This window comes from Zootoca vivipara, chromosome 13 (genome assembly GCF_965207765.1).
Source record: "Zootoca vivipara chromosome 13, rZooViv2.hap1.1, whole genome shotgun sequence".
Taxonomy (NCBI): Eukaryota; Metazoa; Chordata; class Lepidosauria; order Squamata; family Lacertidae; genus Zootoca; species Zootoca vivipara.
This window is the reverse complement of record NC_142596.1, coordinates 1,405,201-1,430,074: the sequence shown is the minus strand read 5'-3', so window position 1 is coordinate 1,430,074 and position 24,874 is coordinate 1,405,201.

The window sequence follows — 24,874 nt, the reverse complement described above, 5'->3', positions numbered from 1 at the left end:
ACTCCAACAATGTTTTCTGCTTCAATTTGACTCATTTTACAAAGGTGCTTATTCCTGGAGTGAACATGCAGTTCTACTCAAGAGTAAGCAACTAAGCGAAATAAAGCCATGGAACGCTTATTTGCCTTCTATCTATGCATTCTGACAGTCCAACAATGTTTTCTGCTTCAATTTGACTCATTTTACAAAGGTGCTTATTCCTGGAGTGAACATGCAATTCTACTCAAGAGTAAGCAACTAAGCGAAATAAAGCCATGGAACGCTTATTTTGCCTTCTATCTATGCATTCTGACACTCCAACAATGTTTTCTGCGTCAATTTGACTCATTTTACAAAGGTGCTTTTTACTGGAGTGAACATGCAGTTCTACTCAAGAGTAAGCAACTAAGCGAAATGAAGCCATGGAACGCTTATTTGCCTTCTATCTATGCATTCTGACACTCCTAGAATGTGTTCTGCTTCAATTTGACTCATTTTACAAAGGTGCTTATTCCTGGAGTGAATATGCAGTTCTACTCAAGAGTAAGCAGCGAAGCGAAATATAGCCATGGAACGCTTATATGCCTTCTATCTATGCATTCTGACACTCCTAGAATGTGCTCTGCTTCAATTTGACTCATTTTACAAAGGTGCTTATTCCTGGAGTGAATATGCAGTTCTACTCAAGAGTAAGCAACTTAGCGAAATAAAGCCATGGAACGCTTATTTGCCTTCTATCTATGCATTCTGACACTCCAACAATGTGTTCTGCTTCAATTTGACTCATTTTACAAAGGTGCTTATTCCTGGAGTGAATATGCTGTTCTACTCAAGAGTAAGCAACTAAGCGAAATAAAGCCATGGAACGCTTATTTGTCTTCTATCTATGCATTCTGACACTCCAACAATGTTTTCTGCTTCAATTTGACTCATTTTACAAAGGTGCTTATTCCTGGAGTGAACATGCAGTTCTACTCAAGAGTAAGCTACTAAGCGAAATAAAGCCATGGAACGCTTATTTGCCTTCTATCTATGCATTCTGACACTCCAACAATGTGTTCTGGTTCAATTTGACTCATTTTACAAAGGTGCTTATTCCTGGAGTGAATATGCAGTTCTACTCAAGAGTAAGCAACTTAGCGAAATAAAGCCATGGAACGCTTATTTGCCTTCTATCCATGCATTCTAACACTCCAACAATGTGCTCTGCTTCAATTTGACTCATTTTACAAAGGTGCTTATTCCTGGAGTGAATATGCAGTTCTACTCAAGAGTAAGCAACTTAGCGAAATAAAGCCATGGAACGCTTATTTGCCTTCTATCTATGCATTCTGACACTCCAACAATGTGTTCTGCTTCAATTTGACTCATTTTACAAAGGTGCTTATTCCTGGAGTGAATATGCAGTTCTACTCAAGAGTAAGCAACTAAGCGAAATAAAGCCATGGAACGCTTATTTGCCTTCTATCTATGCATTCTGACACTCCTAGAATGTGTTCTGCTTCAATTTGACTCATTTTACAAAGGTGCTTATTCCTGGAGTGAATATGCCGTTCTACTCAAGAGTAAGCAACTAAGCGAAATAAAGCCATGGAACGCTTATTTGCCTTCTATCTTTGCATTCTGACACTCCAACAATGTTTTCTGCTTCAATTTGACTCATTTTACAAAGGTGCTTATTCCTGGAGTGAACATGCAGTTCTACTCAAGAGTAAGCTACTAAGCGAAATAAAGCCATGGAACGCTTATTTGCCTTCTATCTATGCATTCTGACACTCCAACAATGTGTTCTGGTTCAATTTGACTCATTTTACAAAGGTGCTTATTCCTGGAGTGAATATGAAGTTCTACTCAAGAGTAAGCAACTAAGCGAAATAAAGCCATGGAACGCTTATTTGCCTTCTATCTATGCATTCTGACACTCCAACAATGTGTTCTGCTTCAATTTGACTCACTTTACAAAGGTGCTTATTCCTGGAGTGAATATGCAGTTCTACTCAAGAGTAAGCAACTAAGCGAAATAAAGCCATGGAACGCTTATTTGCCTTCTATCTATGCATTCTGACACTCCAACAATGTGTTCTGCTTCAATTTGACTCATTTTACAAAGGTGCTTATTCCTAGATTGAATATGCAGTTCTACTCAAGAGTAAGCAACTAAGCGAAATAAAGCCATGGAACGCTTATTTGCCTTCTATCTATGCATTCTGACACTCCAACAATGTGTTCTGCGTCAATTTGACTCATTTTACAAAGGTGCTAATTCCTGGAGTGAATATGCAGTTCTACTCAAGAGTAAGCAGCTAAGCAAAATAAAGCCATGGAACGCTTATATGCCTTCTATCTATGCATTCTGACACTCCTAGAATGTGCTCTGCTTCAATTTGACTCATTTTACAAAGGTGCTTATTCCTGGAGTGAACATGCAGTTCTACTCAAGAGTAAGCAACTAAGCGAAATAAAGCCATGGAACGCTTATTTGCCTTCTATCTATGCATTCTGACACTCCAACAATGTGTTCTGCTTCAATTTGACTCATTTTACAAAGGTGCTTATTCCTGGAGTGAATATGCAGTTCTACTCAAGAGTAAGCAACTAAGTGAAATAAAGCCATGGAACGCTTATTTGCCTTCTATCTATGCATTCTGACACTCCAACAATGTGTTCTGCTTCAATTTGACTCATTTTACAAAGGTGCTTATTCCTGGAGTGAATATGCAGTTCTACTCAAGAGTAAGCAGCTAAGCGAAATATAGCCATGGAACGCTTATATGCCTTCTATCTATGCATACTGACACTCCTAGAATGTGCTCTGCTTCAATTTGACTCATTTTAAAAAGGTGCTTATTGCTGGAGTGAATATGCAGTTCTACTCAAGAGTAAGCAACTTAGCGAAATAAAGCCATGGAACGCTTATTTGCCTTCTATCTATGCATTCTGACACTCCAACAATGTGTTCTGCTTCAATTTGACTCATTTTACAAAGGTGCTTATTCCTGGAGTGAATATGCAGTTCTACTCAAGAGTAAGCAACTAAGCGAAATAAAGCCATGGAACGCTTATTTGCCTTCTATCTATGCATTCTGACACTCCTAGAATGTGTTCTGCTTCAATTTGACTCATTTTACAAAGGTGCTTATTTCTGGAGTGAATATGCAGTTCTACTCAAGAGTAAGCAACTAAGCGAAATAAAGCCATGGAACGCTTATTTGCCTTCTATCTATGCATTCTGACACTCCTAGAATGTGTTCTGCTTCAATTTGACTCATTTTACAAAGGTGCTAATTCCTGGAGTGAATATGCAGTTCTACTCAAGATTAAGCAACTAAGCGAAATAAAGCCATGGAACGCTTATTTGCCTTCTATCTATGCATTCTGACACTCCAACAATGTTTTCTGCGTCAATTTGACTCATTTTACAAAGGTGCTAATTCCTGGAGTGAATATGCAGTTCTACTCAAGAGTAAGCAGCTAAGCAAAATAAAGCCATGGAACGCTTATATGCCTTCTATCTATGCATTCTGACACTCCTAGAATGTGCTCTGCTTCAATTTGACTCATTTTACAAAGGTGCTTATTCCTGGAGTGAACATGCAGTTCTACTCAAGAGTAAGCAACTAAGCGAAATAAAGCCATGGAACGCTTATTTGCCTTCTATCTATGCATTCTGACACTCCAACAATGTGTTCTGCTTCAATTTGACTCATTTTACAAAGGTGCTTATTCCTGGAGTGAATATGCAGTTCTACTCAAGAGTAAGCAACTAAGTGAAATAAAGCCATGGAACGCTTATTTGCCTTCTATCTATGCATTCTGACACTCCAACAATGTGTTCTGCTTCAATTTGACTCATTTTACAAAGGTGCTTATTCCTGGAGTGAATATGCAGTTCTACTCAAGAGTAAGCAGCTAAGCGAAATATAGCCATGGAACGCTTATATGCCTTCTATCTATGCATACTGACACTCCTAGAATGTGCTCTGCTTCAATTTGACTCATTTTAAAAAGGTGCTTATTGCTGGAGTGAATATGCAGTTCTACTCAAGAGTAAGCAACTTAGCGAAATAAAGCCATGGAACGCTTATTTGCCTTCTATCTATGCATTCTGACACTCCAACAATGTGTTCTGCTTCAATTTGACTCATTTTACAAAGGTGCTTATTCCTGGAGTGAATATGCAGTTCTACTCAAGAGTAAGCAACTAAGCGAAATAAAGCCATGGAACGCTTATTTGCCTTCTATCTATGCATTCTGACACTCCTAGAATGTGTTCTGCTTCAATTTGACTCATTTTACAAAGGTGCTTATTCCTGGAGTTAACATGCAGTTCTACTCAAGAGTAAGCTACTAAGCGAAATAAAGCCATGGAACGCTTATTTGCCTTCTATCTATGCATTCTGACACTCCAACAATGTGTTCTGGTTCAATTTGACTCATTTTACAAAGGTGCTTATTCCTGGAGTGAATATGCAGTTCTACTCAAGAGTAAGCAACTTAGAGAAATAAAGCCATGGAACGCTTATTTGCCTTCTATCTATGCATTCTGACACTCCAACAATGTGTTCTGGTTCAATTTGACTCATTTTACAAAGGTGCTTATTCCTGGAGTGAATATGCAGTTCTACTCAAGAGTAAGCAACTGAGCGAAATAAAGCCATGGAACGCTTATTTGCCTTCTATCTATGCATTCTGACACTCCTAGAATGTGTTCTGCTTCAATTTGACTCATTTTACAAAGGTGCTTATTCCTGGAGTGAATATGCAGTTCTACTCAAGAGTAAGCAACTAAGCGAAATAAAGCCATGGAACGCTTATTTGCCTTCTATCTATGCATTCTGACTCTCCAAAAATGTTTTCTGCTTCAATTTGACTCATTTTACAAAGGTGCTTATTCCTGGAGTGAACATGCAGTTCTACTCAAGAGTAAGCTACTAAGCGAAATAAAGCCATGGAACGCTTATTTGCCTTCTATCTATGCATTCTGACACTCCAACAATGTGTTCTGCTTCAATTTGACTCATTTTACAAAGGTGCTTATTCCTGGAGTGAATATGCAGTTCTACTCAAGAGTAAGCAACTTAGCGAAATAAAGCCATGGAACGCTTATTTGCCTTCTATCTATGCATTCTGACACTCCAACAATGTGTTCTGGTTCAATTTGACTCATTTTACAAAGGTGCTTATTCCTGGAGTGAATATGCAGTTCTACTCAAGAGTAAGCAACTAAGCGAAATAAAGCCATGGAACGCTTATTTGCCTTCTATCTATGCATTCTGACACTCCTAGAATGTGTTCTGCTTCAATTTGACTCATTTTACGAAGGTGCTTATTCCTGGAGTGAATATGCCGTTCTACTCAAGAGTAAGCAACTAAGCGAAATAAAGCCATGGAACGCTTATTTGCCTTCTATCTATACATTCTGACACTCCAACAATGTTTTCTGCTTCAATTTGATTAATTTTACAAAGGTGCTTTTTACTGGAGTGAACATGCAGTTCTACTCAAGAGTAAGCAACTAAGCGAAATAAAGCCATGGAACGCTTATTTGCCTTCTAACTATTCATTCTGACACTCCTAGAATGTGTTCTGCTTCAATTTGACTCATTTTACAAAGGTGCTTATTCCTGGAGTGAACATGAAGTTCTACTCAAGAGTAAGCAACTAAGCGAAATAAAGCCATGGAACGCTTATTTGCCTTCTATCTATGCATTCTGACACTCCAACAATGTTTTCTGCTTCAATTTGACTAATTTTACAAAGGTGCTTTTTACTGGAGTGAACATGCAGTTCTACTCAAGAGTAAGCAACTAAGCGAAATAAAGCCATGGAACGCTTATTTGCCTTCTATCTATGCATTCTGACACTCCTAGAATGTGTTCTGCTTCAATTTGACTCATTTTACAAAGGTGCTTTTTACTGGAGTGAACATGCAGTTCTACTCAAGAGTAAGCAACTAAGCGAAATAAAGCCATGGAACGCTTATTTGCCTTCTATCTATGCATTCTGACACTCCTAGAATGTGTTCTGCTTCAATTTGACTCATTTTACAAAGGTGCTTTTTACTGGAGTGAACATGCAGTTCTACTCAAGAGTAAGCAACTAAGCGAAATAAAGCCATGGAACGCTTATTTGCCTTCTATCTATGCATTCTGACACTCCTAGAATGTGTTCTGCTTCAATTTGACTCATTTTACAAAGGTGCTTTTTACTGGAGTGAACATGCAGTTCTACTCAAGAGTAAGCAACTAAGCGAAATAAAGCCATGGAACGCTTATTTGCCTTCTATCTATGCATTCTGACACTCCAACAATGTTTTCTGCTTCAATTTGACTCATTTTACAAAGGTGCTTTTTACTGGAGTGAACATGCAGTTCTACTCAAGAGTAAGCAACTAAGCGAAATAAAGCCATGGAACGCTTATTTGCCTTCTATCTATGCATTCTGACACTCCTAGAATGTGTTCTGCTTCAATTTGACTCATTTTACAAAGGTGCTTATTCCTGGAGTGAACATGCAGTTCTACTCAAGAGTAAGCAACTAAGCGAAATAAAGCCATGGAACGCTTATTTGCCTTCTATCTATGCATTCTGACACTCCTAGAATGTGTTCTGCTTCAATTTGACTCATTTTACAAAGGTGCTTTTTACTGGAGTGAACATGCAGTTCTACTCAAGAGTAAGCAACTAAGCGAAATAAAGCCATGGAAGGCTTATTTGCCTTCTAACTATGCATTCTGACACTCCTAGAATGTGTTCTGCTTCAATTTGACTCATTTTACAAAGGTGCTTATTACTGGAGTGAATATGCAGTTCTCCTCAAGAGTAAGCAACTAAGCGAAATAAAGCCATGGAACGCTTATTTGCCTTCTATCTATGCATTCTGACACTCCAACAATGTTTTCTGCTTCAATTTGACTCATTTTACAAAGGTGCTTTTTACTGGAGTGAACATGCAGTTCTACTCAAGAGTAAGCAACTAAGCGAAATAAAGCCATGGAACGCTTATTTGCCTTCTATCTATGCATTCTGACACTCCAACAATGTTTTCTGCTTCAATTTGACTCATTTTACAAAGGTGCTTATTCCTGGAGTAAACATGCAGTTCTACTCAAGAGTAAGCAACTTAGCGAAATAAAGCCATGCAACGCTTATTTGCCTTCTATCTATGCATTCTCACACTCCAACAATGTGTTCTGCTTCAATTTGACTCATTTTACAAAGGTCCTTATTACTGGAGTGAACATGCAGTTCTACTCAAGAGTAAGCAACTAAGCCAAATAAAGCCATGGAACGCTTATTTGCCTTCTATCTATGCATTCTGACACTCCAACAATGTTTTCTGCTTCAATTTGACTCATTTTACAAAAGTGCTTTTTACTGGTGTGAACATGCAGTTCTACTCAAGAGTAAGCAACTAAGCGAAATAAAGCCATGGAACGCTTATTTGCCTTCTATCTATGCATTCTGACACTCCTAGAATGTGTTCTGCTTCAATTTGACTCATTTTACAAAGGTGCTTATTCCTGGAGTGAACATGCAGTTCTCCTCAAGAGTAAGCAACTAAGCGAAATAAAGCCATGGAACGATTATTTGCCTTCTATCTATGCATTCTGACACTCCAACAATGTTTTCCGCTTCAATTTGACTCATTTTACAAAGGTACTTATTCCTGGAGTAAACATGCAGTTCTACTCAAGAGTAAGCAACTAAGCGAAATAAAGCCATGGAACGCTTATTTGCCTTTTATCTATGCATTCTGACACTCCAACAATGTGTTCTGCTTCAATTTGACTCATTTTACAAAGGTGCTTATTAATGGAGTGAACATGCAGTTCTACTCAAGAGTAAGCAACTAAGCGAAATAAAGCCATGGAACGCTTATATGCCTTCTATCTATGCATTCTGACACTCCAACAATGTGTTCTGCTTCAATTTGACTCATTTTACAAAGGTGCTTATTACTGGAGTGAACATGCAGTTCTACTCAAGAGTAAGCAACTAAGCGAAATAAAGCCATGGAACGCTTATTTGCCTTCTATCTATGCATTCTGACACTCCAACAATGTGTTCTGCTTCAATTTGACTCATTTTACAAAGGTGCTTATTCCTGGAGTGAACATGCAGTTCTACTCAAGAGTAAGCAACTAAGCGAAATAAAGCCATGGAATGCTTATTTGCCTTCTATCTATGCATTCTGACACTCCAACAATGTGTTCTGCTTCAATTTGACTCATTTTACAAAGGTGCTTATTCCTGGAGTGAACATGCAGTTCTACTCAAGAGTAAGAAACTAAGCGAAATAAAGCCATGGAACGCTTATTTGCCTTCTATCTATGCATTCTGACACTCCAACAATGTGTTCTGCTTCAATTTGACTCATTTTACAAAGGTGCTTATTCCTGGAGTGAATATGCAGTTCTACTCAAGAGTAAGCAACTAAGCGAAATAAAGCCAGGGAACGCTTATTTGCCTTCTATCTATGCATTCTGACACACCTAGAATGTGTTCTGCTTCAATTTGACTCATTTTACAAAGGTGCTTATTCCTGGAGTGAATATGCAGTTCTACTCAAGAGTAAGCAACTAAGCGAAATAAAGCCATGGAACGCTTATTTGCCTTCTATCTATGCATTCTGACACTCCTAGAATGTTTTCTGCTTCAATTTGACTCATTTTACAAAGGTGCTTTTTACTGGAGTGAACATGCAGTTCTACTCAAGAGTAAGCAACTAAGCGAAATAAAGCCATGGAACGCTTCTTTGCCTTCTATCTATGCATTCTGACACTCCAACAATGTTTTCTGCTTCAATTTGACTCATTTTGCAAAGGTGCTTTTTACTGGAGTGAACATGCAGTTCTACTCAAGAGTAAGCAACTAAGCGAAATAAAGCCATGGAACGCTTATTTGCCTTCTATCTATGCATTCTGACACTCCTAGAATGTGTTCTGCTTCAATTTGACTCATTTTACAAAGGTGCTTATTCCTGGAGTGAATATGCAGTTCTACTCAAGAGTAAGCAACTAAGCGAAATAAAGCCATGGAACGCTTATTTGCCTTCTATCTATGCATTCTGACACTCCTAGAATGTGTTCTGCTTCAATTTGACTCATTTTACAAAGGTGCTTTTTACTGGAGAGAACATGCAGTTCTACTCAAGAGTAAGCAACTAAGCGAAATAAAGCCATGGAACGCTTATTTGCCTTCTATCTATGCATTCTGACACTCCTAGAATGTGTTCTGCTTCAATTTGACTCATTTTACAAAGGTGCTTTTTACTGGAGTGAACATGCAGTTCTACTCAAGAGTAAGCAACTAAGCGAAATAAAGCCATGGAACGCTTATTTGCCTTCTATCTATGCATTCTGACACTCCAACAATGTTTTCTGCTTCAATTTGACTCATTTTACAAAGGTGCTTTTTACTGGAGTGAACATGCAGTTCTACTCAAGAGTAAGCAACTAAGCGAAATAAAGCCATGGAACGCTTATTTGCCTTCTATCTATGCATTCTGACACTCCTAGAATGTGTTCTGCTTCAATTTGACTCATTTTACAAAGGTGCTTATTCCTGGAGTGAACATGCAGTTCTACTCAAGAGTAAGCAACTAAGCGAAATAAAGCCATGGAACGATTATTTGCCTTCTATCTATGCATTCTGACACTCCAACAATGTTTTCTGCTTCAATTTGACTCATTTTACAAAGGTGCTTATTCCTGGAGTGAACATGCAGTTCTACTCAAGAGTAAGCAACTAAGCGAAATAAAGCCATGGAACGCTTATTTGCCTTCTATCTATGCATTCTGACACTCCAACAATGTTTTCTGCTTCAATTTGACTCATTTTACAAAGGTGCTTTTTACTGGAGTGAACATGCAGTTCTACTCAAGAGTAAGCAACAAAGCGAAATAAAGCCATGGAACGCTTATTTGCCTTCTATCTATGCATTCTGACACTCCTAGAATGTGTTCTGCTTCAATTTGACTAATTTTACAAAGGTGCTTTTTACTGGAGTGAACATGCAGTTCTACTCAAGAGTAAGCAACTAAGCGAAATAAAGCCATGGAACGCTTATTTGCCTTCTATCTATGCATTCTGACACTCCTAGAATGTGTTCTGCTTCAATTTGACTCATTTTACAAAGGTGCTTTTTACTGCAGTGAACATGCAGTTCTACTCAAGAGTAAGCAACTAAGCGAAATAAAGCCATGGAACGCTTATTTGCCTTCTAACTATGCATTCTGACACTCCTAGAATGTGTTCTGCTTCAATTTGACTCATTTTACAAAGGTGCTTATTCCTGGAGTGAACATGAAGTTCTACTCAAGAGTAAGCAACTAAGCGAAATAAAGCCATGGAACGCTTATTTGCCTTCTATCTATGCATTCTGACACTCCAACAATGTTTTCTGCTTCAATTTGACTCATTTTACAAAGGTGCTTATTCCTGGAGTGAATATGCAGTTCTACTCAAGAGTAAGCAACTAAGCGAAATAAAGCCATGGAACGCTTATTTGCCTTCTATCTATGCATTCTGACACTCCTAGAATGTGTTCTGCTTCAATTTGACTCATTTTACAAAGGTGCTTATTTCTGGAGTGAATATGCAGTTCTACTCAAGAGTAAGCAACTAAGCGAAATAAAGCCATGGAACGCTTATTTGCCTTCTATCTATGCATTCTGACACTCCTAGAATGTGTTCTGCTTCAATTTGACTCATTTTACAAAGGTGCTAATTCCTGGAGTGAATATGCAGTTCTACTCAAGATTAAGCAACTAAGCGAAATAAAGCCATGGAACGCTTATTTGCCTTCTATCTATGCATTCTGACACTCCAACAATGTTTTCTGCGTCAATTTGACTCATTTTACAAAGGTGCTAATTCCTGGAGTGAATATGCAGTTCTACTCAAGAGTAAGCAGCTAAGCAAAATAAAGCCATGGAACGCTTATATGCCTTCTATCTATGCATTCTGACACTCCTAGAATGTGCTCTGCTTCAATTTGACTCATTTTACAAAGGTGCTTATTCCTGGAGTGAACATGCAGTTCTACTCAAGAGTAAGCAACTAAGCGAAATAAAGCCATGGAACGCTTATTTGCCTTCTATCTATGCATTCTGACACTCCAACAATGTGTTCTGCTTCAATTTGACTCATTTTACAAAGGTGCTTATTCCTGGAGTGAATATGCAGTTCTACTCAAGAGTAAGCAACTAAGTGAAATAAAGCCATGGAACGCTTATTTGCCTTCTATCTATGCATTCTGACACTCCAACAATGTGTTCTGCTTCAATTTGACTCATTTTACAAAGGTGCTTATTTCTGGAGTGAATATGCAGTTCTACTCAAGAGTAAGCAACTAAGCGAAATAAAGCCATGGAACGCTTATTTGCCTTCTATCTATGCATTCTGACACTCCTAGAATGTGTTCTGCTTCAATTTGACTCATTTTACAAAGGTGCTAATTCCTGGAGTGAATATGCAGTTCTACTCAAGATTAAGCAACTAAGCGAAATAAAGCCATGGAACGCTTATTTGCCTTCTATCTATGCATTCTGACACTCCAACAATGTTTTCTGCGTCAATTTGACTCATTTTACAAAGGTGCTAATTCCTGGAGTGAATATGCAGTTCTACTCAAGAGTAAGCAGCTAAGCAAAATAAAGCCATGGAACGCTTATATGCCTTCTATCTATGCATTCTGACACTCCTAGAATGTGCTCTGCTTCAATTTGACTCATTTTACAAAGGTGCTTATTCCTGGAGTGAACATGCAGTTCTACTCAAGAGTAAGCAACTAAGCGAAATAAAGCCATGGAACGCTTATTTGCCTTCTATCTATGCATTCTGACACTCCAACAATGTGTTCTGCTTCAATTTGACTCATTTTACAAAGGTGCTTATTCCTGGAGTGAATATGCAGTTCTACTCAAGAGTAAGCAACTAAGTGAAATAAAGCCATGGAACGCTTATTTGCCTTCTATCTATGCATTCTGACACTCCAACAATGTGTTCTGCTTCAATTTGACTCATTTTACAAAGGTGCTTATTCCTGGAGTGAATATGCAGTTCTACTCAAGAGTAAGCAGCTAAGCGAAATATAGCCATGGAACGCTTATATGCCTTCTATCTATGCATACTGACACTCCTAGAATGTGCTCTGCTTCAATTTGACTCATTTTAAAAAGGTGCTTATTGCTGGAGTGAATATGCAGTTCTACTCAAGAGTAAGCAACTTAGCGAAATAAAGCCATGGAACGCTTATTTGCCTTCTATCTATGCATTCTGACACTCCAACAATGTGTTCTGCTTCAATTTGACTCATTTTACAAAGGTGCTTATTCCTGGAGTGAATATGCAGTTCTACTCAAGAGTAAGCAACTAAGCGAAATAAAGCCATGGAACGCTTATTTGCCTTCTATCTATGCATTCTGACACTCCTAGAATGTGTTCTGCTTCAATTTGACTCATTTTACAAAGGTGCTTATTCCTGGAGTTAACATGCAGTTCTACTCAAGAGTAAGCTACTAAGCGAAATAAAGCCATGGAACGCTTATTTGCCTTCTATCTATGCATTCTGACACTCCAACAATGTGTTCTGGTTCAATTTGACTCATTTTACAAAGGTGCTTATTCCTGGAGTGAATATGCAGTTCTACTCAAGAGTAAGCAACTTAGAGAAATAAAGCCATGGAACGCTTATTTGCCTTCTATCTATGCATTCTGACACTCCAACAATGTGTTCTGGTTCAATTTGACTCATTTTACAAAGGTGCTTATTCCTGGAGTGAATATGCAGTTCTACTCAAGAGTAAGCAACTTAGCGAAATAAAGCCATGGAACGCTTATTTGCCTTCTATCTATGCATTCTGACACTCCTAGAATGTGTTCTGCTTCAATTTGACTCATTTTACAAAGGTGCTTATTCCTGGAGTGAATATGCAGTTCTACTCAAGAGTAAGCAACTAAGCGAAATAAAGCCATGGAACGCTTATTTGCCTTCTATCTATGCATTCTGACTCTCCAACAATGTTTTCTGCTTCAATTTGACTCATTTTACAAAGGTGCTTATTCCTGGAGTGAACATGCAGTTCTACTCAAGAGTAAGCTACTAAGCGAAATAAAGCCATGGAACGCTTATTTGCCTTCTATCTATGCATTCTGACACTCCAACAATGTGTTCTGCTTCAATTTGACTCATTTTACAAAGGTGCTTATTCCTGGAGTGAATATGCAGTTCTACTCAAGAGTAAGCAACTTAGCGAAATAAAGCCATGGAACGCTTATTTGCCTTCTATCTATGCATTCTGACACTCCAACAATGTGTTCTGGTTCAATTTGACTCATTTTACAAAGGTGCTTATTCCTGGAGTGAATATGCAGTTCTACTCAAGAGTAAGCAACTAAGCGAAATAAAGCCATGGAACGCTTATTTGCCTTCTATCTATGCATTCTGACACTCCTAGAATGTGTTCTGCTTCAATTTGACTCATTTTACGAAGGTGCTTATTCCTGGAGTGAATATGCCGTTCTACTCAAGAGTAAGCAACTAAGCGAAATAAAGCCATGGAACGCTTATTTGCCTTCTATCTATACATTCTGACACTCCAACAATGTTTTCTGCTTCAATTTGATTAATTTTACAAAGGTGCTTTTTACTGGAGTGAACATGCAGTTCTACTCAAGAGTAAGCAACTAAGCGAAATAAAGCCATGGAACGCTTATTTGCCTTCTAACTATTCATTCTGACACTCCTAGAATGTGTTCTGCTTCAATTTGACTCATTTTACAAAGGTGCTTATTCCTGGAGTGAACATGAAGTTCTACTCAAGAGTAAGCAACTAAGCGAAATAAAGCCATGGAACGCTTATTTGCCTTCTATCTATGCATTCTGACACTCCAACAATGTTTTCTGCTTCAATTTGACTAATTTTACAAAGGTGCTTTTTACTGGAGTGAACATGCAGTTCTACTCAAGAGTAAGCAACTAAGCGAAATAAAGCCATGGAACGCTTATTTGCCTTCTATCTATGCATTCTGACACTCCTAGAATGTGTTCTGCTTCAATTTGACTCATTTTACAAAGGTGCTTTTTACTGGAGTGAACATGCAGTTCTACTCAAGAGTAAGCAACTAAGCGAAATAAAGCCATGGAACGCTTATTTGCCTTCTATCTATGCATTCTGACACTCCTAGAATGTGTTCTGCTTCAATTTGACTCATTTTACAAAGGTGCTTTTTACTGGAGTGAACATGCAGTTCTACTCAAGAGTAAGCAACTAAGCGAAATAAAGCCATGGAACGCTTATTTGCCTTCTATCTATGCATTCTGACACTCCTAGAATGTGTTCTGCTTCAATTTGACTCATTTTACAAAGGTGCTTTTTACTGGAGTGAACATGCAGTTCTACTCAAGAGTAAGCAACTAAGCGAAATAAAGCCATGGAACGCTTATTTGCCTTCTATCTATGCATTCTGACACTCCAACAATGTTTTCTGCTTCAATTTGACTCATTTTACAAAGGTGCTTTTTACTGGAGTGAACATGCAGTTCTACTCAAGAGTAAGCAACTAAGCGAAATAAAGCCATGGAACGGTTATTTGCCTTCTATCTATGCATTCTGACACTCCTAGAATGTGTTCTGCTTCAATTTGACTCATTTTACAAAGGTGCTTATTCCTGGAGTGAACATGCAGTTCTACTCAAGAGTAAGCAACTAAGCGAAATAAAGCCATGGAACGCTTATTTGCCTTCTATCTATGCATTCTGACACTCCTAGAATGTGTTCTGCTTCAATTTGACTCATTTTACAAAGGTGCTTTTTACTGGAGTGAACATGCAGTTCTACTCAAGAGTAAGCAACTAAGCGAAATAAAGCCATGGAAGGCTTATTTGCCTTCTAACTATGCATTCTGACACTCCTAGAATGTGTTCTGCTTCAATTTGACTCATTTTACAAAGGTGCTTATTACTGGAGTGAATATGCAGTTCTCCTCAAGAGTAAGCAACTAAGCGAAATAAAGCCATGGAACGCTTATTTGCCTTCTATCTATGCATTCTGACACTCCAACAATGTTTTCTGCTTCAATTTGACTCATTTTACAAAGGTGCTTTTTACTGGAGTGAACATGCAGTTCTACTCAAGAGTAAGCAACTAAGCGAAATAAAGCCATGGAACGCTTATTTGCCTTCTATCTATGCATTCTGACACTCCAACAATGTTTTCTGCTTCAATTTGACTCATTTTACAAAGGTGCTTATTCCTGGAGTAAACATGCAGTTCTACTCAAGAGTAAGCAACTTAGCGAAATAAAGCCATGGAACGCTTATTTGCCTTCTATCTATGCATTCTCACACTCCAACAATGTGTTCTGCTTCAATTTGACTCATTTTACAAAGGTCCTTATTACTGGAGTGAACATGCAGTTCTACTCAAGAGTAAGCAACTAAGCCAAATAAAGCCATGGAACGCTTATTTGCCTTCTATCTATGCATTCTGACACTCCAACAATGTTTTCTGCTTCAATTTGACTCATTTTACAAAAGTGCTTTTTACTGGTGTGAACATGCAGTTCTACTCAAGAGTAAGCAACTAAGCGAAATAAAGCCATGGAACGCTTATTTGCCTTCTATCTATGCATTCTGACACTCCTAGAATGTGTTCTGCTTCAATTTGACTCATTTTACAAAGGTGCTTATTCCTGGAGTGAACATGCAGTTCTCCTCAAGAGTAAGCAACTAAGCGAAATAAAGCCATGGAACGATTATTTGCCTTCTATCTATGCATTCTGACACTCCAACAATGTTTTCCGCTTCAATTTGACTCATTTTACAAAGGTACTTATTCCTGGAGTAAACATGCAGTTCTACTCAAGAGTAAGCAACTAAGCGAAATAAAGCCATGGAACGCTTATTTGCCTTTTATCTATGCATTCTGACACTCCAACAATGTGTTCTGCTTCAATTTGACTCATTTTACAAAGGTGCTTATTAATGGAGTGAACATGCAGTTCTACTCAAGAGTAAGCAACTAAGCGAAATAAAGCCATGGAACGCTTATATGCCTTCTATCTATGCATTCTGACACTCCAACAATGTGTTCTGCTTCAATTTGACTCATTTTACAAAGGTGCTTATTACTGGAGTGAACATGCAGTTCTACTCAAGAGTAAGCAACTAAGCGAAATAAAGCCATGGAACGCTTATTTGCCTTCTATCTATGCATTCTGACACTCCAACAATGTGTTCTGCTTCAATTTGACTCATTTTACAAAGGTGCTTATTCCTGGAGTGAACATGCAGTTCTACTCAAGAGTAAGCAACTAAGCGAAATAAAGCCATGGAATGCTTATTTGCCTTCTATCTATGCATTCTGACACTCCAACAATGTGTTCTGCTTCAATTTGACTCATTTTACAAAGGTGCTTATTCCTGGAGTGAACATGCAGTTCTACTCAAGAGTAAGAAACTAAGCGAAATAAAGCCATGGAACGCTTATTTGCCTTCTATCTATGCATTCTGACACTCCAACAATGTGTTCTGCTTCAATTTGACTCATTTTACAAAGGTGCTTATTCCTGGAGTGAATATGCAGTTCTACTCAAGAGTAAGCAACTAAGCGAAATAAAGCCAGGGAACGCTTATTTGCCTTCTATCTATGCATTCTGACACACCTAGAATGTGTTCTGCTTCAATTTGACTCATTTTACAAAGGTGCTTATTCCTGGAGTGAATATGCAGTTCTACTCAAGAGTAAGCAACTAAGCGAAATAAAGCCATGGAACGCTTATTTGCCTTCTATCTATGCATTCTGACACTCCTAGAATGTTTTCTGCTTCAATTTGACTCATTTTACAAAGGTGCTTTTTACTGGAGTGAACATGCAGTTCTACTCAAGAGTAAGCAACTAAGCGAAATAAAGCCATGGAACGCTTATTTGCCTTCTATCTATGCATTCTGACACTCCAACAATGTTTTCTGCTTCAATTTGACTCATTTTGCAAAGGTGCTTTTTACTGGAGTGAACATGCAGTTCTACTCAAGAGTAAGCAACTAAGCGAAATAAAGCCATGGAACGCTTATTTGCCTTCTATCTATGCATTCTGACACTCCAACAATGTTTTCTGCTTCAATTTGACTCATTTTGCAAAGGTGCTTTTTACTGGAGTGAACATGCAGTTCTACTCAAGAGTAAGCAACTAAGCGAAATAAAGCCATGGAACGCTTATTTGCCTTCTATCTATGCATTCTGACACTCCTAGAATGTGTTCTGCTTCAATTTGACTCATTTTACAAAGGTGCTTATTCCTGGAGTGAATATGCAGTTCTACTCAAGAGTAAGCAACTAAGCGAAATAAAGCCATGGAACGCTTATTTGCCTTCTATCTATGCATTCTGACACTCCTAGAATGTGTTCTGCTTCAATTTGACTCATTTTACAAAGGTGCTTTTTACTGGAGAGAACATGCAGTTCTACTCAAGAGTAAGCAACTAAGCGAAATAAAGCCATGGAACGCTTATTTGCCTTCTATCTATGCATTCTGACACTCCTAGAATGTGTTCTGCTTCAATTTGACTCATTTTACAAAGGTGCTTTTTACTGGAGTGAACATGCAGTTCTACTCAAGAGTAAGCAACTAAGCGAAATAAAGCCATGGAACGCTTATTTGCCTTCTATCTATGCATTCTGACACTCCAACAATGTTTTCTGCTTCAATTTGACTCATTTTACAAAGGTGCTTTTTACTGGAGTGAACATGCAGTTCTACTCAAGAGTAAGCAACTAAGCGAAATAAAGCCATGGAACGCTTATTTGCCTTCTTTCTATGCATTCTGACACTCCTAGAATGTGTTCTGCTTCAATTTGACTCATTTTACAAAGGTGCTTATTCCTGGAGTGAACATGCAGTTCTACTCAAGAGTAAGCAACTAAGCGAAATAAAGCCATGGAACGATTATTTGCCTTCTATCTATGCATTCTGACACTCCAACAATGTTTTCTGCTTCAATTTGACTCATTTTACAAAGGTGCTTATTCCTGGAGTGAACATGCAGTTCTACTCAAGAGTAAGCAACTAAGCGAAATAAAGCCATGGAACGCTTATTTGCCTTCTATCTATGCATTCTGACACTCCAACAATGTTTTCTGCTTCAATTTGACTCATTTTACAAAGGTGCTTTTTACTGCAGTGAACATGCAGTTCTACTCAAGAGTAAGCAACTAAGCGAAATAAAGCCATGGAACGCTTATTTGCCTTCTAACTATGCATTCTGACACTCCTAGAATGTGTTCTGCTTCAATTTGACTCATTTTACAAAGGTGCTTATTCCTGGAGTGAACATGAAGTTCTACTCAAGAGTAAGCAACTAAGCGAAATAAAGCCATGGAACGCTTATTTGCCTTCTATCTATGCATTCTGACACTCCAACAATGTTTTCTGCTTCAATTTGACTCATTTTACAAAGGTGCTTATTCCGGGAGTAAACATGCAGTTCTACTCAAAAGTAAGCAACTAAGCGAAATAAAGCCATAGAACGCTTCTTTGCCTTCTAACTATGCATTCTGACACTCCTAGAATGTGTTCTGCTTCAATTTGACTCATTTTACAAAGGTGCTTATTCCTGGAGTGAACATGAAGTTCTACTCAAGAGTAAGCAACTAAGCGAAATAAAGCCATGGAACGATTATTTGCCTTCTATCTATGCATTCTGACACTCCAACAATGTTTTCTGCTTCAATTTGACTCATTTTACAAAGGTGCTTTTTACTGGAGTGAACATGCAGTTCTACTCAAGAGTAAGCAACTAAGCGAAATAAAGCCATGGAACGCTTATTTGCCTTCTACCTATGCATTCTGACACTCCAACAATGTTTTCTGCTTCAATTTGACTCATTTTACAAAGGTGCTTTTTACTGGAGTAAACATGCAGTTCTACTCAAGAGTAAGCAACTAAGCAAAATAAAGCCATGGAACGCTTATTTGCCTTCTATCTATGCATTCTGACACTCCAACAATGTTTTCTGCTTCAATTTGACTCATTTTGCAAAGGTGCTTTTTACTGGAGTGAACATGCAGTTCTACTCAAGAGTAAGCAACTAAGCGAAATAAAGCCATGGAACGCTTATTTGCCTTCTATCTATGCATTCTGACACTCCAACAATGTTTTCTGCTTCAATTTGACTCATTTTACAAAGGTGCTTTTTACTGGAGTGAACATGCAGTTCTACTCAAGAGTAAGCAACTAAGCGAAATAAAGCCATGGAACGCTTATTTGCCTTCCATCTATGCATTCTGACACTCCAACAATGTTTTCTGCTTCAATTTGACTAATTTTACAAAGGTGCTTTTTACTGGAGTGAACATGCAGTTCTACTCAAGAGTAAGCAACTAAGCGAAATAAAGCCATGGAACGCTTATTTGCCTTCTAACTATGCATTCTGACACTCCTAGAATGTGTTCTGCTTCAATTTGACTCATTTTACAAAGGTGCTTATTCCTGGAGTGAACATGAAGTTCTACTCAAGAGTAAGCAACTAAGCGAAATAAAGCCATGGAACGCTTATTTGCCTTCTATCTATGCATTCTGACACTCCTAGAATGTGTTCTGCTTCAATTTGACTCATTTTACAAAGGTGCTTATTCCTGGAGTAAACATGCAGTTCTACTCAAGAGTAAGCAACTAAGCGAAATAAAGCCATGGAACGCTTATTTGCCTTCTATCTATGCATTCTGACACTCCAACAATGTTTTCTGCTTCAATTTGACTCATTTTGCAAAGGTGCTTTTTACTGGAGTGAACATGCAGTTCTACTCAAGAGTAAGCAACTAAGCGAAATAAAGCCATGGAACGCTTATTTGCCTTCTATCTATGCATTCTGACACTCCTAGAATGTGTTCTGCTTCAATTTGACTCTTTTTACAAAGGTGCTTTTTACTGGAGTGAACATGCAGTTCTACTCAAGAGTAAGCAACTAAGCGAAATAAAGCCATGGAACGCTTATTTGCCTTCTATCTATGCATTCTGACACTCCTAGAATGTTTTCTGCTTCAATTTGACTCATTTTACAAAGGTGCTTTTTACTGGAGTGAACATGCAGTTCTACTCAAGAGTAAGCAACTAAGCGAAATAAAGCCATGGAACGCTTATTTGCCTTCTATCTATGCATTCTGACACTCCAAGAATGTGTTCTGCTTCAATTTGACTCATTTTGCAAAGGTGCTTTTTACTGGAGTGAACATGCAGTTCTACTCAAGAGTAAGCAACTAAGCGAAATAAAGCCATGGAACGCTTATTTGCCTTCTATCTATGCATTCTGACACTCCTAGAATGTGTTCTGCTTCAATTTGACTCATTTTACAAAGGTGCTTATTCCTGGAGTGAACATGCAGTTCTACTCAAGAGTAAGCAACTAAGCGAAATAAAGCCATGGAACGCTTATTTGCCTTCTATCTATGCATTCTGACACTCCTAGAATGTGTTCTGCTTCAATTTGACTCATTTTACAAATGTGCTTTTTACTGGAGTGAACATGCAGTTCTACTCAAGAGTAAGCAACTAAGCGAAATAAAGCCATGGAACGCTTATTTGCCTTCTATCTATGCATTCTGACACTCCAACAATGTTTTCTGCTTCAATTTGACTCATTTTACAAAGGTGCTTTTTACTGGAGTGAACATGCAGTTCTACTCAAGAGTAAGCAACTAAGCGAAATAAAGCCATGGAACGCTTATTTGCCTTCTATCTATGCATTCTGACACTCCAACAATGTTTTCTGCTTCAATTTGACTCATTTTACAAAGGTTCTTATTCCTGGAGTAAACATGCAGTTCTACTCAAGAGTAAGCAACTAAGCGAAATAAAGCCATGGAACGCTTATTTGCCTTCTATCTATGCATTCTGACACTCCTAGAATGTGTTCTGCTTCAATTTGACTCATTTTACAAAGGTGCTTATTACTGGAGTGAACATGCAGTTCTCCTCAAGAGTAAGCAACTAAGCGAAATAAAGCCATGGAACGCTTATTTGCCTTCTATCTATGCATTCTGACACTCCAACAATGTTTTCTGCTTCAATTTGACTCATTTTACAAAGGTGCTTATTCCTGGAGTAAACATGCAGTTCTACTCAAGAGTAAGCAACTTAGCGAAATAAAGCCATGGAACGCTTATTTGCCTTCTATCTATGCATTCTGACACTCCTAGAATGTGTTCTGCTTCAATTTGACTCATTTTACAAAGGTGCTTATTCCTGGAGTGAACATGCAGTTCTACTCAAGAGTAATCAACTAAGCGAAATAAAGCCATGGAACGCTTATTTGCCTTCTATCTATGCATTCTGACACTCCAACAATGTTTTCTGCTTCAATTTGACTCATTTTACAAAGGTGCTTATTCCTGGAGTAAACATGCAGTTCTACTCAAGAGTAAGCAACTAAGCGAAATAAAGCCATGGAACGCTTATTTGCCTTCTATCTATGCATTCTCACACTCCAACAATGTGTTCTGCTTCAATTTGACTCATTTTACAAAGGTCCTTATTACTGGAGTGAACATGCAGTTCTACTCAAGAGTAAGCAACTAAGCCAAATAAAGCCATGGAACGCTTATTTGCCTTCTATCTATGCATTCTGACACTCCAACAATGTTTTCTGCTTCAATTTGACTCATTTTACAAAAGTGCTTTTTACTGGAGTGAACATGCAGTTCTACTCAAGAGTAAGCAACTAAGCGAAATAAAGCCATGGAACGCTTATTTGCCTTCTATCTATGCATTCTGACACTCCAACAATGTTTTCTGCTTCAATTTGACTCATTTTACAAAGGTGCTTTTTACTGGAGTGAACATGCAGTTCTACTCAAGAGTAAGCAACTAAGCGAAATAAAGCCATGGAACGCTTATTTGCCTTCTATATATGCATTCTGACACTCCAACAATGTTTTCTGCTTCAATTTGACTCATTTTACAAAGGTGTTTATTCCTGGAGTGAACATGAAGTTCTACTCAAGAGTAAGCAACTAAGCGAAATAAAGCCATGGAACGCTTATTTGCCTTCTATCTATGCATTCTGACACTCCTAGAATGTTTTCTGCTTCAATTTGACTCATTTTACAAAGGTGCTTTTTACTGGAGTGAACATGCAGTTCTACTCAAGAGTAAGCAACTAAGCGAAATAAAGCCATGGAACGCTTATTTGCCTTCTATCTATGCATTCTGACACTCCAACAATGTTTTCTGCTTCAATTTGACTCATTTTGCAAAGGTGCTTTTTACTGGAGTGAACATGCAGTTCTACTCAAGAGTAAGCAACTAAGCGAAATAAAGCCATGGAACGCTTATTTGCCTTCTATATATGCATTCTGACACTCCAACAATGTTTTCTGCTTCAATTTGACTCATTTTACAAAGGTGCTTATTCCTGGAGTGAACATGAAGTTCTACTCAAGAGTAAGCAACTAAGCGAAATAAAGCCATGGAACGCTTATTTGCCTTCTATCTATGCATTCTGACACTCCTAGAATGTTTTCTGCTTCAATTTGACTCATTTTACAAAGGTGCTTTTTACTGGAGTGAACATGCAGTTCTACTCAAGAGTAAGCAACTAAGCGAAATAAAGCCATGGAACGCTTATTTGCCTTCTATCTATGCATTCTGACACTCCAACAATGTTTTCTGCTTCAATTTGACTCATTTTGCAAAGGTGCTTTTTACTGGAGTGAACATGCAGTTCTACTCAAGAGTAAGCAACTAAGCGAAATAAAGCCATGGAACGCTTATTTGCCTTCTATCTATGCATTCTGACACTCCTAGAATGTGTTCTGCTTCAATTTGACTCATTTTACAAAGGTGCTTATTCCTGGAGTGAATATGCAGTTCTACTCAAGAGTAAGCAACTACGCGAAATAAAGCCATGGAACGCTTATTTGCCTTCTATCTATGCATTCTGACACTCCTAGAATGTGTTCTGCTTCAATTTGACTCATTTTACAAAGGTGCTTTATACTGGAGTGAACATGCAGTTCTACTCAAGAGTAAGCAACTAAGCGAAATAAAGCCATGGAACGCTTATTTGCCTTCTATCTATGCATTCTGACACTCCTAGAATGTGTTCTGCTTCAATTTGACTCATTTTACAAAGGTGCTTTTTACTGGAGTGAACATGCAGTTCTACTCAAGAGTAAGCAACTAAGCGAAATAAAGCCATGGAACGCTTATTTGCCTTCTATCTATGCATTCTGACACTCCAACAATGTTTTCTGCTTCAATTTGACTCATTTTACAAAGGTGCTTTTTACTGGAGTGAACATGCAGTTCTACTCAAGAGTAAGCAACTAAGCGAAATAAAGCCATGGAACGCTTATTTGCCTTCTATCTATGCATTCTGACACTCCTAGAATGTGTTCTGCTTCAATTTGACTCATTTTACAAAGGTGCTTTTTACTGCAGTGAACATGCAGTTCTACTCAAGAGTAAGCAACTAAGCGAAATAAAGCCATGGAAGGCTTATTTGCCTTCTAACTATGCATTCTGACACTCCTAGAATGTGTTCTGCTTCAATTTGACTCATTTTACAAAGGTGCTTATTCCTGGAGTGAACATGAAGTTCTACTCAAGAGTAAGCAACTAAGCGAAATAAAGCCATGGAACGCTTATTTGCCTTCTATCTATGCATTCTGACACTCCAACAATGTTTTCTGCTTCAATTTGACTCATTTTACAAAGGTGCTTATTCCTGGAGTAAACATGCAGTTCTACTCAAGAGTAAGCAACTAAGCGAAATAAAGCCATAGAATGCTTCTTTGCCTTCTAACTATGCATTCTGACACTCCTAGAATGTGTTCTGCTTCAATTTGACTCATTTTACAAAGGTGCTTATTCCTGGAGTGAACATGAAGTTCTACTCAAGAGTAAGCAACTAAGCGAAATAAAGCCATGGAACGCTTATTTGCCTTCTATCTATGCATTCTGACACTCCAACAATGTTTTCTGCTTCAATTTGACTCATTTTACAAAGGTGCTTTTTACTGGAGTGAACATGCAGTTCTACTCAAGAGTAAGCAACTAAGCGAAATAAAGCCATGGAACGCTTATTTGCCTTCTACCTATGCATTCTGACACTCCAACAATGTTTTCTGCTTCAATTTGACTCATTTTACAAAGGTGCTTTTTACTGGAGTAAACATGCAGTTCTACTCAAGAGTAAGCAACTAAGCGAAATAAAGCCATGGAACGCTTATTTGCCTTCTATCTATGCATTCTGACACTCCAACAATGTTTTCTGCTTCAATTTGACTCATTTTGCAAAGGTGCTTTTTACTGGAGTGAACATGCAGTTCTACTCAAGAGTAAGCAACTAAGCGAAATAAAGCCATGGAACGCTTATTTGCCTTCTATCTATGCATTCTGACACTCCAACAATGTTTTCTGCTTCAATTTGACTCATTTTACAAAGGTGCTTTTTACTGGAGTGAACATGCAGTTCTACTCAAGAGTAAGCAACTAAGCGAAATAAAGCCATGGAACGCTTATTTGCCTTCCATCTATGCATTCTGACACTCCAACAATGTTTTCTGCTTCAATTTGACTCATTTTACAAAGGTGCTTTTTACGGGAGTGAACATGCAGTTCTACTCAAGAGTAAGCAACTAAGCGAAATAAAGCCATGGAACGCTTATTTGCCTTCTAACTATGCATTCTGACACTCCTAGAATGTGTTCTGCTTCAATTTGACTCATTTTACAAAGGTGCTTATTCCTGGAGTGAACATGAAGTTCTACTCAAGAGTAAGCAACTAAGCGAAATAAAGCCATGGAACGCTTATTTGCCTTCTATCTATGCATTCTGACACTCCTAGAATGTGTTCTGCTTCAATTTGACTCATTTTACAAAGGTGCTTATT